We start from the raw sequence: 15474 nt of genomic DNA, 5'->3' as shown, positions 1-15474 counted from the left end.
TAAGAGCTATATATATAGGGTGGAATTGGATTAAAATATTTAACTTCCTGCTCTAAAAACCTGGGGCCCTCAGTTTAAAGAAATCACATTCTTATCTTAACCTTAATCTTCTGGACAGAAGTTTAGGTCTGTTTTCCCTGACTTTTTGAATTTTTCCAAATGGGATATTTCAATAGTAATGATTCTGTTTTATGATAGCAGCGTCTCTAAACAATGTGATCATTAATGGAAGGTGAAATTGAGAATTCAGAAGAAAAGATTTCATTAGATTCAAATCAAAGTTTGGATAGATATTAAGGAACAAACAAACCATATATATGTACATTGTGATGGGGGAGAGGGAGTTTGTACTCCTTTTTTTTTTTTAAGCTATTTTTGGAGGAGACTTTAAAAAGAACTCTTCATAGTCTCTTTTGAGCATTTGGTTTTCTTCTTTTCTGGGCATGGTTAACAAATTAAAAAGCCTATTTCCTCTCCACAGCTGTGCGTCATTGCCTTGAGGACTATTATGGGAACAAATTCTAAAAGAGTTCGTTCCGCTGTCTAGCAGCAAGAGCTTTTAACATAAACAAGCCTGCAGCCTCCCCGATTGTTCCTGCTGGCCACTCTGACTGTCTTGCCAGCTCACTGGTGTGCATTCCCTGATAGCAGATCCCTGGCCTATGAAGTAATGTTGCCCTGAAGATACAGGATGCAAGGACAGGTCTGAAGGAAATTCAGTGAGTTTGCTTACTTATAAGGTCCTTAAGAGGTCATGGCTACAGCATGCAGGAATTATGGGAAATTGGATTATTCAAGGGGATTGTATTTTAAACCTATAGATAATTGTTAATTTTTACTAGTTTCATGAATATGAGACACTAAAACTAATGTGGTTTTTCGGGGGGAGGAATCAATATTTTCCAGTAGGGAAAATTACATATTTTAAAGTTCTGAATTCCAAAACATCCAAAATAGGCATATTTTAACAAAGATCCACCCATAAAATGAGAATTTCATAAAGATTATTTAAGGTTAACAATGCCATAAGGAAGCTGTTGCTGGCTTTATTTATAATGTACTAAAGTGACTAGTCTGACTTCAAATATTTAAATTTAGTTTGTTGGACATCCTTACCTTATCAGAAAAGAATTTACTTATTAACAAGACTAATTTGGAGAATTGAGAAAGTACGATTTTGTGAAATGGGACTAGAGTAGGAACAATATAATTTTCTATGATTTAACCATTTATCTGCTTCAGAAACAAACAAAATGATGTGGGTACTTACTGAGAATGAACTTGACTATGCCTAAAAATAAGTCATAGGGGCTCCCTCTAATTGACTTGGAACAGTAAAAGGATGTTGGTAAATAGTGCTGGCATATGGTCATCTCCAGCTGAGATCACTGATCTCATGGTGTCTGGGACTTTTAGAGTTGGAGAAGTTTTTTTAATATCAATAAGGAACCATGGCTCAGACAGGTTAAATGGACTTGGGCAAAGCCACATATCACAATGGTCTAGGTATCTTTTTAAAAAAGATTTTATATATATTTTTTAGAGCAGCTTTAGGTTCATAGCAAAATTGAGAGGATAGTCAGAGATTTTCCATATACTTCCTTCCCTGACACAGGCACAGCCTCCACTATGATAAAATCCCCCACCAGAGTGGTAATTTGTTACAATTGATGAAGCTATATATCATAATCACCCAAGGTCCATAGTTGACTTTAGAGTTTTTTTCTTGATATTGTACATTTTATGGGTTTGAACAAATATTATATAATGACATGTAACCATCATTAAGATATCAGAGTATTTTCACTTCCCTGAAAATCTTCTGTGCTCTATACTTCCAAAATTCTTAGCAAGTTAATTGAATAAACTTTTGTTTAGAAATTCGATATTACAGATATTATGCTCTGTGCTGGAGGTAAAACAGTATAAATCTTTGTTCCTCAAGAAGCTAAGCTTGATAGTGTACATGCAGATAGTGTAGATGCAGATAGTGTAGATGCAGACCTGCAGAAACCCACCCAAACATTTTTAGGGGTTATTTGTACTCAGGAAATATTGGCGACTTGATTTTTCCCATCTCTTATTGTCTTGGAACAAAGTTATTACAGCTAAAATATAGTGGGATTATTTGTTATTTGAATAAGCCTTGTGTTCACATTACATTGTCCCAAGTAATATTACCTGATATATATGAGGGAAGGATGTTTATAATTGATGGCATCCTGGCTTTGGCTGGCTTAATAAGCATTGTCATTTCCTATATTAAATGGTTTATCCTACACAAATACAGACCTACATAGTGCTGGATATACATTATCATTTTCTGTTTGTTTTTTGGTGTGTGTGGTAAGGTTTTTTTCCTCTATTGTCTTAGGCAGAAATCTGTTCCAAATTAAGATAGACTTCTGACTAATCATTTGGAAAGTGACCTTCTGTTTGTCAAAGGTTTATTCAGATTCCTTTACTGAAATATTATCACCATTTCCATCTTTTTTTCTATAATCTATATTTTAAGATTAAATTTACAAAATAGGAGGTTATACCTGTATTATTAAAAAAGGGAAAAAAAGGGAAAAAATCCAAAATCCAAGAATGTGATTATAACTTGGTCTAGTCATGAAAATTCATGCTTCCAACCCACATGCAAGACAAAGTTTTATTAGTGTACAGTTTGTACTGTATACTCCTACATTTCAGCCTGTCATGCCCTAAAAATGCTCTTTTACTTGGATAAGTAATAAAATTCACCCAATAGCTAAGGCTGTTTTATGTCTGATTTCCACTATGTGGCTGTACAATTTTTGGGAATGTCTGTTCAGTGCCAAACAAGAGCATAATTTTACCAATTGTAGGTCTGTTAGCAGAGTGTTTGGTGTTTGGGCTCTTTCTCCCACTCAGAATTTTATCCTTATTTGTATTTTTATTTACAAGTCCAAGTAACAATTTTATTTTGGCCTAAAGAACGCTTTTTTGATATATGTTTTAGTGGTTTTCTCAGTGTTACTTTTGAGAAGACTTAAAGAACCCACAAAAAGTTGTATTAAAATTAAAATATACACAACAAAACAATAGGCATCTAGATGTTCAGAATCATGCACTCAGAGGTAATCTGGTTGGTTCTATCACTGAGTAGCTCCCCTACTTAAGAATGTGTCAGCAGATAACAGTTCTTCTGTTCCTCATTACCATGTAATTCACTAAAATTAGAGTCCAAAACATATGCACACAAAGTAAACACTTTTCAAGCCACATCAATACAAAAATTCAATTAAAAATCCTAAATGTGTTATCAGACAATTGCATTAGCCAAGATCATAACTAGAAAACAGTATCTTACTATGTCAACTTTAAACTTCCTAGATATACAAATTTCTTTGAAAGAACTAAAGTACAATATCTTAGGATATGTGAAGAATAGGCATGACATTGGTCTTTTATGTATGTGACTAAACACCACCCACTCTTCTCAGGAACTGCTTTGATAGACAGAGTCCCAGCCATAGGCTGTCAGCTTGGACTCTTCTTTTCTATGAGTACTTAACTGTGCCAGTGTGTGGGCAGCACATTGAGTTGCTGAGTCAAGTCCGAAGCATACAAAGAAGGACATCTTCTCTGGTGCCAGTATCAGGCACCCTTGACAAGAATGGAGCTGTCCATTGGGTATCCAAGGTCTCAGGGTCATCCCCCATTTCTATTTATGTTAGAAATAAATTTTGGAAAGCAGTTTGCTTGCTTTCACGCCTCCCCCCCTCCCCCCAGCAAATAGATAGACATACTCATCTAAAATATTTTTTTCACTTTGTAAACTTGCTATTTTATTTATAAAATTCTAGGATTTTGGAAATGGATTTAAATGGGGGATTTTCTAGCTCCAGGAGCTGGCTTAAGAAGAAGTAAAAACTATGGCACCTAAAGGAATGTATAATTGTGAATAAAAGCTGAATGGCTAATGATGATGAAAAAATTTATTAATATGTATTTACAAAGTTGATTGTGTTGCTTAATTAACAATATAGGATTCAAAATTCAAAGACAGAAGGTCATAAACTGTGACATGACTTAAATGGCAAAACCTGAGGAACATCTCTACAGAAGAGTGAAAAGGAGGAGGGTCAAAGAGATAGAAAAAGACTGGACTGAGATGACACATAATAGGAAAATTAAGGGGTTGGCAAGGGTTATTGAATGATAGAAGTGAGATCCCTTTTACAGTGACTTAAGATGTGATAGGACAATGAGAAAGAGAGTCAGTATGTACAAACATTTCTTCAAAAAAATACTTGACTGTCAAAGGGAGGAAAGAAATAGAGTAATAACTAGAGGAGACAGTATAAATTGGAAAGATATTAAAAATGGAAGAGGGTTGTATACTTTTAAAATGCTGATGGAAAAAATGAAGTAGAGAGTAAGGAACTGTGGATACAGAAGAAGTGGTACACAATGGATAGAACAAAATCCCCTAAAGAAGGTGAGGATGCTTGGACCCACACAATGAGTGAAAGAATTAGTTTCAGATTGAAGGAAAAGTACCTTTACCATTGTATATGTATATAAAAAAGACAAGAGGATGGTTTGTGAATACAGGTGCATATGTAATTTTGATGGTTGGAAGTTCTCATCTTACCACTAATTTTTGTTTTATATCATGATATTTAAAAATCTATCCACAGCCAAGTTTTTTTTTTAATTTTTATTTATTTAAGATAGTCACACAGAGAGAGAGAGAGGCAGAGACACAGGCAGAAGGAGAAGCAGGCTCCATGCAATGGGACCCTGATGTGGGATTCGATCCCAGGTCTCCAGGATCACACCCTGGGCCAAAGGCAGGCCCCAAACCGCTGCGCCACCCAGGGATCCCAGCATAGCCAAGTTTCTATATGATTGTCATTCATAAGCCTGGTTTTACACTAATATTCTTATTTAGCATAATTAATGAAATTAAATGAATTTCTTCTTTCTGGACAGTTTTTAGAATTTAGAATATTTACAACATAGTTTTGAAATATAAAGCATCCAGGTATATAAACATTTTGAATCACATAAAGAATTTTTATTTCTAACTTATATGGTTTGTATCTTTATAGTGTACACTTATTTGGCCTTAGAAATTCCTTGTAGCACATGGAAAATAATTTTAATTTTAGCTATAGCTTTTAGATTTAGATGGCAGTCTGTATAATAGCTTAAGACATGTAGCTTAAGGAATAAAATAATTAGAAATTCAGGCAAAAATGTTTGCAAAAGGATGTTTATTATATCGTTCATAAAAATACATAGAAAAATTGTATACAATCTAAAATTCATCATAATGGATAAGTATATTATAATTTATAAAATACATGCCCATTTACACTATTATCAAAAATTTAAATAATATCAGTGTTTATATGACAGTGATTGATAAACAGCATGCAAAATTTATGAACATAATTTCTTTATATGTTAATATAACCATGCATTGATGAAGTATAGAAGATTTGATAAGTTGCTATCAGTTTTGATTTTTTGTTTTTTCTGTTTACCTGGTGTTTTAAAAAATAGGAATGCAAAAATTTCATAAGCAGAAAAAATTAGTACATCTTGAGAACTATGTTATTGGATTGTTCTATTTTGAGGAATATATGTTTACATTGTTTCTAATCACTAAACTTTCAGGTGATATGCACATCTTGTAATAAATCTATTATTTCACCTTAAGTGTCACACTTGATATTTAGCTTGATATCTATTTCTATTTTGTGTTATAAAAATGATGTCAATTACACTCTAATTTAAAAATATTCTTTTTCTTCTAAATTTGTTATCATTTTTTTTTCCTGAAAGCCAAACATTTGCGTATAATAAAAGGAGTACAGGCTAAATGCAAAGACAAAAAGGAGTCAATTCCATCAATTTAAGATTTGTTGTAGTTAACATAAATCATCTCTCTCTTCCTTTCCTCTAGGTCTTTCCAGCTGGACCTCTCTACTTGGTTTGCGCCTTAAGGCAGAGGACAGTATGTACTCTACCTGTGCTGGAGCATTTTATTATTTGTTAGAATTTTTCCTAGTGCTAGGTCATTTTGGGCAGAAGTCATTGCCAGTTAGAAAAGAGGCAGAAGGGAAAGCAAAAATAATGTACTCTAAAAAGGGCAGTGCTTGCAAGTTGCATATAACTGTGTTTTTTAAACCACCAAGAGTTGGGTTTAGTGGTGGCAGCCACATCTATCCTAGAGCTTGTCATTGAAGAGAACCAGGTATTTACAGGAGCCACAAGCAGACTGTACAATTAGGGTTAGGCGAGAGGATTGGGTAATCTTGCAATAGTCACTGTTACATAACACTCCAGTTGCTGCCCAGGGATTTGAGCGGTAACTGAATATTATAGCGGGAATTGTTAGCTTTGCCACGGCCAAAGGTCACTTGTTGTTTCCATTATAACCCTTGTTTTGTAGTTAGTTGGTTTATAATCCAAACTGTTTAATTCACATCAGGCTGAAACCTGGCATTCAAATTAGAAGCCCAGAGGCACTTTTTTCCCCAAGAATAGAATTTTGAGCTAGATAGAACCAGAGATCATTTAGTCCAACATTATTTCACAAATAAGAAGACTGAAGCCCAAAGAGGGAGTGAAATGTGCATAATGTCATACAGTGACCAAGAGGCAGAACCAAACCTATGAAACAGGTTTTTCTGCTTTCCTGATTAAAACAAAATACAACAAAACAAAATGAACCTTTAGTATTCTATGGTAATATCATTTCTTGGTAATGTAGCCAGAGGGAATGGGTGCTGGCAATTTTATGTTTACCAGGGCTCCCTTTGACATGCTCAAGTGACTTGCCCAGGGAAACACAGCATGTTGAACAGCAGAATAGGAAAGAACAGCAAATAGGCCTCTTTTGTGACTATTTTGCATTTTTAGATTCTTTTTGCTCTGGTCTTATCAATTGATATTCTGCTGATTTATTCAATATCCTCAAAGAAATTATTTTTAAACCACTGATAGGTGGAACACTAGTTTGTTACATTCTCACAGTCATAAAATGAACCAAAAATTGAATTGGGAAAAAAAAAGTAGGATGGGAAGCAAGGATCATGTTTCTATTAAAACCATAGTTGGTTGAAAGTGAGTTTAATCAGTCAACTGAACAATCATTTTATCTCCATAACATCAAAAGAAAATTTTTGTGGTGGATTGTTTTTCTTTGATAAATTGCAACAATTATTGTGTCAATATTAAAGTCAGATGTAAATAGTGTAAATGGCATTTTCTTGAGCTATGTATCACAACCAGTTGGCTGGAGCCATATATATACATCTTGACTTCATGCATAGCTGGTTTTCCTGCAATCCTACTCAGAGAAACATCCTACATTATTATATCATGGATGAGTATTTAAAAGTGACCTTCTCTCCCAGATGTGAAAGAATGCTCTACACGGCAGCAGAAGAGGTCTTTTTAAAAGTTCATGCTGTAAATTTAGCATTCAAATGTCAAAACATAGTTTTAAACCCAACATGTAGTTAGTACTCCCCCTTTCTCTCAATCTTCACCTCTTGTTTACCCCAGGACTCCTGAATCTTTTTGAACAGGTCTTTTACCTCTTGTAATTGGCAAGTTTTTGGAGTACAAGGACCATGCATTATTTTTCATATTTACATTCCTTCTCCCATACACCATAACATGTGTGGAGCCAATTTGCTTTTCATCTGGCATACATACCATCAAAATTTATGTTAGTCATGATATTATTTACTTGGAAATATACCTGTGCAAAGTATAAAATTATTGTATTAACAGTGATTGTTTCCTGTAGAAGAATATGATAACAAATTAAATTAAGCCCAATTTAGGAGAGGAGAAAGAAGAAATGCTATGAAAACTTTGACTTTTCTTTATGAGAAGTTAGAAATGGGTTGGAAGATAGAATTATCAGAGTATAATTAGATAAACTTAGCCCAGTCAAGAAAATTTATCTCTCGTTTTTTGTACATTTTTCAGTAGTTTTGTGGTCTTTTTTCACCTTTGTTTCCCAAATTAAGATATTGAATTATGATTACATTTTGTTTATACTTTCTGTCTGTGGTCATTGCACTTTAAGTTTATGATACCAATAGCCTGAAATTCCCATAAACAAAGAAGACCATATGGAGGAAGTAGGTGGTAATTGGCAAAAGGAAAGCATAATATGGAAAGAATTAATCAAAGGTTGTTGTAATAATTTGGCTCAGTTAGGGGAATCATTTGTTTTGCAGTTCTTGTCCAATATATTATAACATTATTGGAGATGACTTCATAGGTCAAGTGTCAGTAAGAAACCTCATATTTTTATTTAGCATGAAGAGATCCAAACTTGCCAGAAAGTCAATATTTATCAGGGTCACTTCATTTAATATTTTTATTTTCTCCATAACCTAATTCCAATTTCTGGAGTTGAGAATGTTAGTCAGTGGTTTAGGTTTCCTCATTTTGTTGGAAATGGTGTATGTCACCAACCTACTTCTTATTACTAAGAAGTAAGACTAGGCTAAAGGTGCTTTCTCACTGAGTACCATGTATCTGTGGTTTGAAAGCATGGGTATTAGCGGACTTCCTGGAATTACTGTTGGGTTTCAGGTATATTTGCCATCCTATTTTAGGAGCTTGGGGTCATCAGGTCATTTATATCTTGTAGGAATCACATGTCTTTATGAAAAATCCATGTGTAGACACTCAAATTGCATAATAATGAAAACCTAAGTGTATTACAGAGAGCTTGACAGACCAATGAAATTATCTGTGCTGTTTGGTTTTAAAGTCACTAAAAAGGAAAATTGAGTTGAGATGAAATGACAATGATGCAGAATCCTTGTTGTCAGTCTGAACTTAAGTCAGCCCTGGAAGAAGTTGGTAAAATTGACCCATGTTCCCTAAAAACCATCATTGGTTTCTCGTGTATACCTACCCAAGCATTGCTTACCTGTAATCACAGAAGTATCAGACCATGCATGAAATTCCATGCTACTAGTATTTCCAGCCTGAATGAAAAGGTATCTTGTAACTTCTAGGAACCTATGTGATTTCCACAATGCTGAGAAATAATTCCACAATAAATGTTATCTTCTGAAAGACAAAGTTATTTAGTCAAATTAGACAACTCAGCTGTTCAACCAGATACACTCACATGGATATCTTCACATCTTTATATATTAGGCAAATATATTTGTCCCAATTTTCTGTATGAATATTTAATTTCTTCCATTGTATATAATATTCCACTACCTACTACTAATGCTACCTTATATGTATGTAGTAGCTTAAAACACTTCCATATTCATAATCCAATTTTCATCTCTTTTTGCTTCTCATTGGGATATTTTCCTTGATGTGAGTAGGTTCTTCTACCAGGACTATTTTTAATTCAATCTCTTTATGAATAATTTTATTTCCAAAATCATGGTTTTAACAGATTTTTATTTCTGGAAGCATAGATTTAAGGTCCAAGAAAATTTGGTTCTCTGGCTTTTCTTCTTTAGCAACATATTTTTGTTTTAGTGATAAAATATTTTCTGGAATCTTGTGGAGGATGATTCTTTTAAATTTGTTATTGATAAGAATTCTTTATTTTACCTAGGGTATCAGTTTCCTTCTTTGTTCTTTTGGTTTTCTTCCAGTACTTGGTGATTTATAGTGGGTTTGTTTTCTTTCTTTCTTTCTTTCTTTCTTTCTTTCTTTCTTTCTTTCTTTCTTTGTTTTGCTTTTTTATGTATACAAATGAAAGATAGAAGGGAAGGAGAGGAGAAAGAAAGATAAGAAAAGGGTATTTTGATCTCTCCATTGACTAGGTTCATTCTTCCTCTAAAAATTTACATGGTGTTATTTTAGCATCTATATTACAGCATTAAATGTAATGCTAAATACAAAATTTAATACTGCAGTATGTGAGAGAGAAAAAATTATGCCTCATACTATGGGGGCAGTCAAAGTAAAGGTCAATTTGACCACCAAAATCTGTATACTTTGATTCATCAGTTCTATTTCTAGAAATTTACAGTAAGGAAATAAAGTTATATTTACAAAGGATTAGGTGCAAGAATATTCATCACAGTCATAACAATGCAGGAATGCAATGTCAGTGTTAAGACTGGTGTGTTGGGTAAATAAGTTACAGTGATTAAGATAATGGAAACTAATGGAAACCTTAGAAGTTCTATCTTAAAGCACTATTTAAGAAAAAAGGAAATGCTCATAATGCTTATAAAAAGGGAAAAAGTCTAATAGTCTAAATAATATGATGCTATTTAGAGAAATAAGGGAAATATTTGTGTTTGTGTATGTGTGTGTACTAGAAGGAAATACAACAAAATATTAATCAAGGTTATCATTAATGGTGAGAACATTATAGTTGTGTTTTGTTTTATTTTAATAATATTGTTCCTCTTACTTGTAACACCTAACTTTTAAAATTTTTATTACGTAGTGTTTAATAGACATAATATATATGTAGGTTCTGAAGCATAATAGTAAACAATCAATTTCTGGACTTAGAGAGTATTACCAACAGCTTTGGAACTACCTGTGTATATTTATACTTTTTCATATCTTATCTTCCTGTCCCCAAAGGTAACCATTCTCCTGAATTTTGAATTTATTGTCCATTTTTAAAAAGTTTTCCAAAATATATTCCTTAGTTTTTATTATTTTTGAGTCTTATGAGGTGGAATCATATATATAATCTTTATCACTTTTTCCCACATGTGTTTAAAGCTTCATTATTTTCACTCCTGTATAATATTCCAGTTTATCACCATACCTTTATTTATTTATAATGTTTTCTGTTCATGATCACGTAAGGTTCAAGTATATGCATAATGTTGTTAGAAAATTATTAGCTATGTCTCAAGATCCAGAGGTAAAAAGATTAATTTAGATGGTAACTTGTGGAATAGCTGGGGATACTGACATCTGTATAATAGGAAGTCTTCTTGAAGGTGGCAAAGCTTTAAATTTTTTTTAGATCTTCTTTAATGTCTCAATAATATTTAAAGGTTTTTTCCATGAAGGCCTTACATATTTTCATTTTCATTGGGTATATTTCTATACATCTTTTTTTTTTTTTAAATTTTTTTTATTTATTTATGATAGTCACAGAGAGAGAGAGAGAGGCAGAGACACAGGCAGAGGGAGAAGCAGGCTCCATGCACTGGGAGCCTGATGTGGGATTCGATCCCGGGTCTCCAGGATCACGCCCTGGGCCAAAGGCAGGCGCCAAACTGCTGCGCCACCCAGGGATCCCTATTTCTATACATCTTGTACTCTAAGTTGACATAAGAAAATGGTATCTATTTTAAAATTACATTTTTAACAATTTATTGCAACTATATACAGATTTCTAGGTTAACTTTTTTTAAGCGCCTGGCCATATGGTCTTATTAATTCTGTTGATTTTTGTTTTTTTTTCATCTGTGAATTATAAATATTTTAGCTTCTTTCCCCAAATTTTATTTTATTTTATTTATATTATTATTTTTAAAGATTATATTTATACATTCATGAGAGACACAGAAAGAGAGGCAGAGACATAGGCAGAGGGAGAAGCAGGCTCCATGCAGGAAGCCCAATGTGGGACTTGATCCTGGCACTCCAGGATCACACCCTGGGCTAAAGGTAGGCACTCAACCCTGAGCACCCAGGCGTCCCTTTCCCCAAATTTTAGAACTTTATTTTTGTCTTACTTGACTTAGACTTCCATGTTGAAAGGAATGTTTTGTCTCAAAGGTTTTCTGTTGACTTCTTTTATCAGATTACAAAAATTATTTTATTCCTAGTTTACTAAGGGTTTTTAAGATCATAAATAATTGAATTTTAGCAATTGTTGTAGCTACTGAGATGATTATATGTCCTCTTATTTTATTTTTTAAAGATTTTATTAATTTATTTTAGAAAGAGAGAGGGAGAGAGTCTCAAGCAGACTCCCTACTGAGCATGGAGCTCAAGACCAGGTTTGATCTCACTACCCTGAAACCACGACCTGAGCTGAAATCAAGAGTCAGGCGCCCAACCTACCCTTATGTCTTCTTCTTTTAACATACCAAATTAAATTTATAGGTTTTTCTAAGCTATTCAACAATGTTGAAATTCTTGATCATAATATGATCATGGATTAAGAGGCACAAAGTATTCTTTCGCTAAAATATTGTTTTAAATACTTGCATTTAGGGGCAGGTACACACTCTCTCAAAATAAATAAAATCTTAAAAAAAATACTTGACCTCTAGTTTTCCTTTCTCATACTAACTTCTTGGGTGTGGTAGGTAGAATTGTGGCCCCCCCACCAAATGATGTTCATATCCTAATCTCTGAAATCTATATTACTTGGGAAAAGGAAATTTGCAAATGTGATTAAGGATCTTGAGAAGGGAAGATTAGCTTTGATTACCTGAGTGGACCCAACCTAATTCTTTCAGTTCTTAAAAGTACATTCCCCATCTGTGGAGAAGCAGAGACAGTGTGAGAACTCAGCCTACCACTGATGTCTTTGAAGATGGCAGATGCCATAAGCTTGGAAACACAGGTGGCCTCTAAAAATCAATTCTCCCCCCTAAGTCCCAGAAAGAGACACAACACCTTGATCTTACTCTGGTGAGACTTGGGTCAGGCTTCTGGCCTCTAGGACTCTAATAAATATCTGTTGTTTAAAGCAACAAAGCTTGTGATAATTTGTTACAGCAATAATGGAAAACTAATATATCTAGTTTTATTATTAAGATAATATTTGACTTATAAGATGAAATGGGGTTCTTTTCTCTCTATTTACATTTTCTGGAAGAATCTGTACCAAACTGGAATGGTATTTAAAATGTTTAATAAAACTAAAAATATTTCTGCTGGTTTTCCTGCAATCCTACTCAGAAAAATATCCTACATTATTATATCATGGATGAGTATTTAAAAATGACCTTCTCGGCATTTCATTGCATCTGTATCTTTGGGGTAAATACCCAACAGTGCAATTGCTGGGTCGTAGGGCAGATCTATTTTAACTCTCCGCACAGTTTTCCAGAGTGGCTGCACCATTTCACATTCCCACCAACAGTGTAAGAGGGTTCCCTTTTCTCCACATCCTCTCCAACATTTGTGGTTTCCTGCCTTGCTAATTTTCCCCATTCTCACTGGTGTGAGGTGGTGTCTCATTGTGGTTTTGATTTGTATTTCCCTGATGGCAAGCTGCACCCCGATGTTTATAGCAGCAATGTCCACAATAGCCAAACTGTGGAAGGAGCCTCAGTGTCCTTTGAAAGATGAATGGATAAAGAAGATGTGGTGTATGTATACAATGGAATATTCCTCAGCCATTAGAAATGACAAGTACCCACCATTTGCTTCAACGTGGATGGAACTGGAGGGTATTATGCTGAGTGAAGTAAGTCAATCGGAGAAGGACAGACATTATATGTTCTCATTCATTTGGGAAATATAGATAATAGTGAAAGGGAATAGAAGGGAAGGGAAGGGGGAAGAAATGGGTGGAAATATCAGAAAGGGAGACAGAACATAAAGACTCCTAACTCTGGGAAACGAACTAGGGGTGGTGGAAGGGGAGGTGGGTGGGGGGTGGGGTGACTGGGTGGTGGGCACTGAGGGGGGCACTTGATGGGATGAGCACTGGGTGTTATTCTGTATGTTGGCAAATTGAACACCAATAAAAAATAAATTTATTATTAAAAAGATAAATAAATAAATAAATGTGACCTTCTCTCCCAGATCTGAAAGAACACTCTACCATGGCAGCAGAAGAGAACTTTTTAAAAGTGTATCCCATAAATTTAGCATTCAAATGTCAAAACATGGTTTTAAACCCAGTATGTAGTTAGCACTCCCCCCTTCTCTCAATCTTCACCTCTTGTTTACCTCAGGACTTCTGAATCTTTTTTGAACAGGTCTTTTACCTCTTTTTTTCTTTTCCCTCTTTTAAATAAAAATATAAACATATTTTAATGTGTTTAATTAAACAGGTCTTTAAAATAAAATTTTAAAAATATTGATGAAGAGTAGGCAGTAGTGTAGAAATATGATAGGTTGAGGAATCTGAAGTAATTGTAGTTAACTGAGGAAAACAGTAAATCCTACTTTTGGATTCTTCCTGGCATTCCTTTGTCTTTGGAGATAAGGATGCTTCTTTCGTCTGGGTATAGGAAAGACACATCCCACAGGAGGGTTTTATGACCTGTTTTGAGGAGAAGGGGAGGAAAGGCCAGAAAGACTTTCCTACTTATGCCATTTTCTTAAGCTCCTTCAGCTTAAGATAATTAATATGCCAATGTGTCAATATTTTTAGGTAGCATGTCCTAAAGCCCATCAGATTATCTTAATCTTATTGTTATTCTTATTATATGATTATTCTTTTTTTGTGCAACTTCTTCCCCAAGAATTTAAAATTTCCTCTACTTAAAGGTTCATAGAATTTTGATATTATCTTTTTTTTAAGATTCTTTATTAATTTTGCTATGGACTGAATGTTTGTGTCCCCACAAAATTCATATGTGAAAACCTATAATCCCTAGTGTGATGATATTTGGAGGTAGGACTTTGGGAGGTACCTAAGTCATGATGATGAAGTCCACATGAATGGAATTAATGCCCTTATAAAATAAACCTTGGAGAGTGCCTTTATCTTTTCTACCAAGTGAGGATACAGTGAAAAGATGGCTGTCTAGGAAGGAGGAAGTAGCCACTGAATCAGTCAATGCCTTCCCTATCACCAGAACCATGAAAAATACATTTCTGTTACTTAAAAGCCACCAGTCTGTTTTCGTTAGAGCAACCCAAATGTACTAAGAAATTATATTCTATAGTCTCTGCATTCAGTTACTTTTCTAGAAAAAATAAGAATATGAGGTTTATCATTTCTTTTTTTCCACATTAGGGAGTGAGTCACTCTTGGACACACCTGTTCAACAAGATATAAGGATTATTACAGCAGCTGGCACTGCTTTTTAATAAAAGAATGGCAACCAATGGGGAATGGAGAATGGGGAGTTGAATACATTTAAGAACATCCAAACCATAGAATGTGTTGAGAAACAGTTTTCCATGGTCTCATAGCTTGAAACATCTTAGGAACAGAGGCATTGACTTTTTTCTTCTAAGACTACCTTTTTAAGGTTGTTTTGTATACTGAATAACTTTGAATGATAGAGATGGTATCTCCCCCTGGAACAAATTACAGGCATGCTTACTGTCTGCTAAAATAAAGATAATATCTCCCTCTGGATTGAAGAACAGACATGCTTATTTCTCATTATAAATATTGACATTCTTGGGGCTCCTGGTTGGGTATCTGCCTTTGGCTCAGGTCATGATCCTGGGGTCCTGGGATCAAATCCTGCATCTCCTTCTGCCTATGTCTCTGCCTCTCTCTCTGTGTCTTTCATGAATAAATAAATAAAGTCTTTTTTTTTTAATTGACATTCTTTATGCTAAGGGTTCCTCTCCTGGAACACAAACTACTCA

At 34.3% G+C, this 15474-nt stretch overlaps 1 long non-coding RNA gene across 1 annotated transcript in view; it reads left to right on the top strand.

The window, feature by feature from the left end:
- The first annotated feature begins 552 nt into the window (after positions 1 to 552).
- The window catches only part of LOC112644127 (uncharacterized), a 37725-nt gene continuing 22803 nt past the window's right edge, over positions 553 to 15474 (top strand). Inside the window, exons 1-2 of the long non-coding RNA XR_003126163.3 lie at positions 553 to 719; positions 5945 to 5995. This is a non-coding gene — a long non-coding RNA (uncharacterized LOC112644127). The remainder of the gene's footprint in view (positions 720 to 5944; positions 5996 to 15474) is intronic.

The sequence above is a fragment of the Canis lupus genome, chromosome 1 (assembly GCF_003254725.2).
Source record: "Canis lupus dingo isolate Sandy chromosome 1, ASM325472v2, whole genome shotgun sequence".
In the NCBI taxonomy this organism is placed as follows: Eukaryota; Metazoa; Chordata; class Mammalia; order Carnivora; family Canidae; genus Canis; species Canis lupus.
Note: the sequence above shows the minus strand (reverse complement) of the source record. Positions and strands in the feature narration are given on the sequence as shown.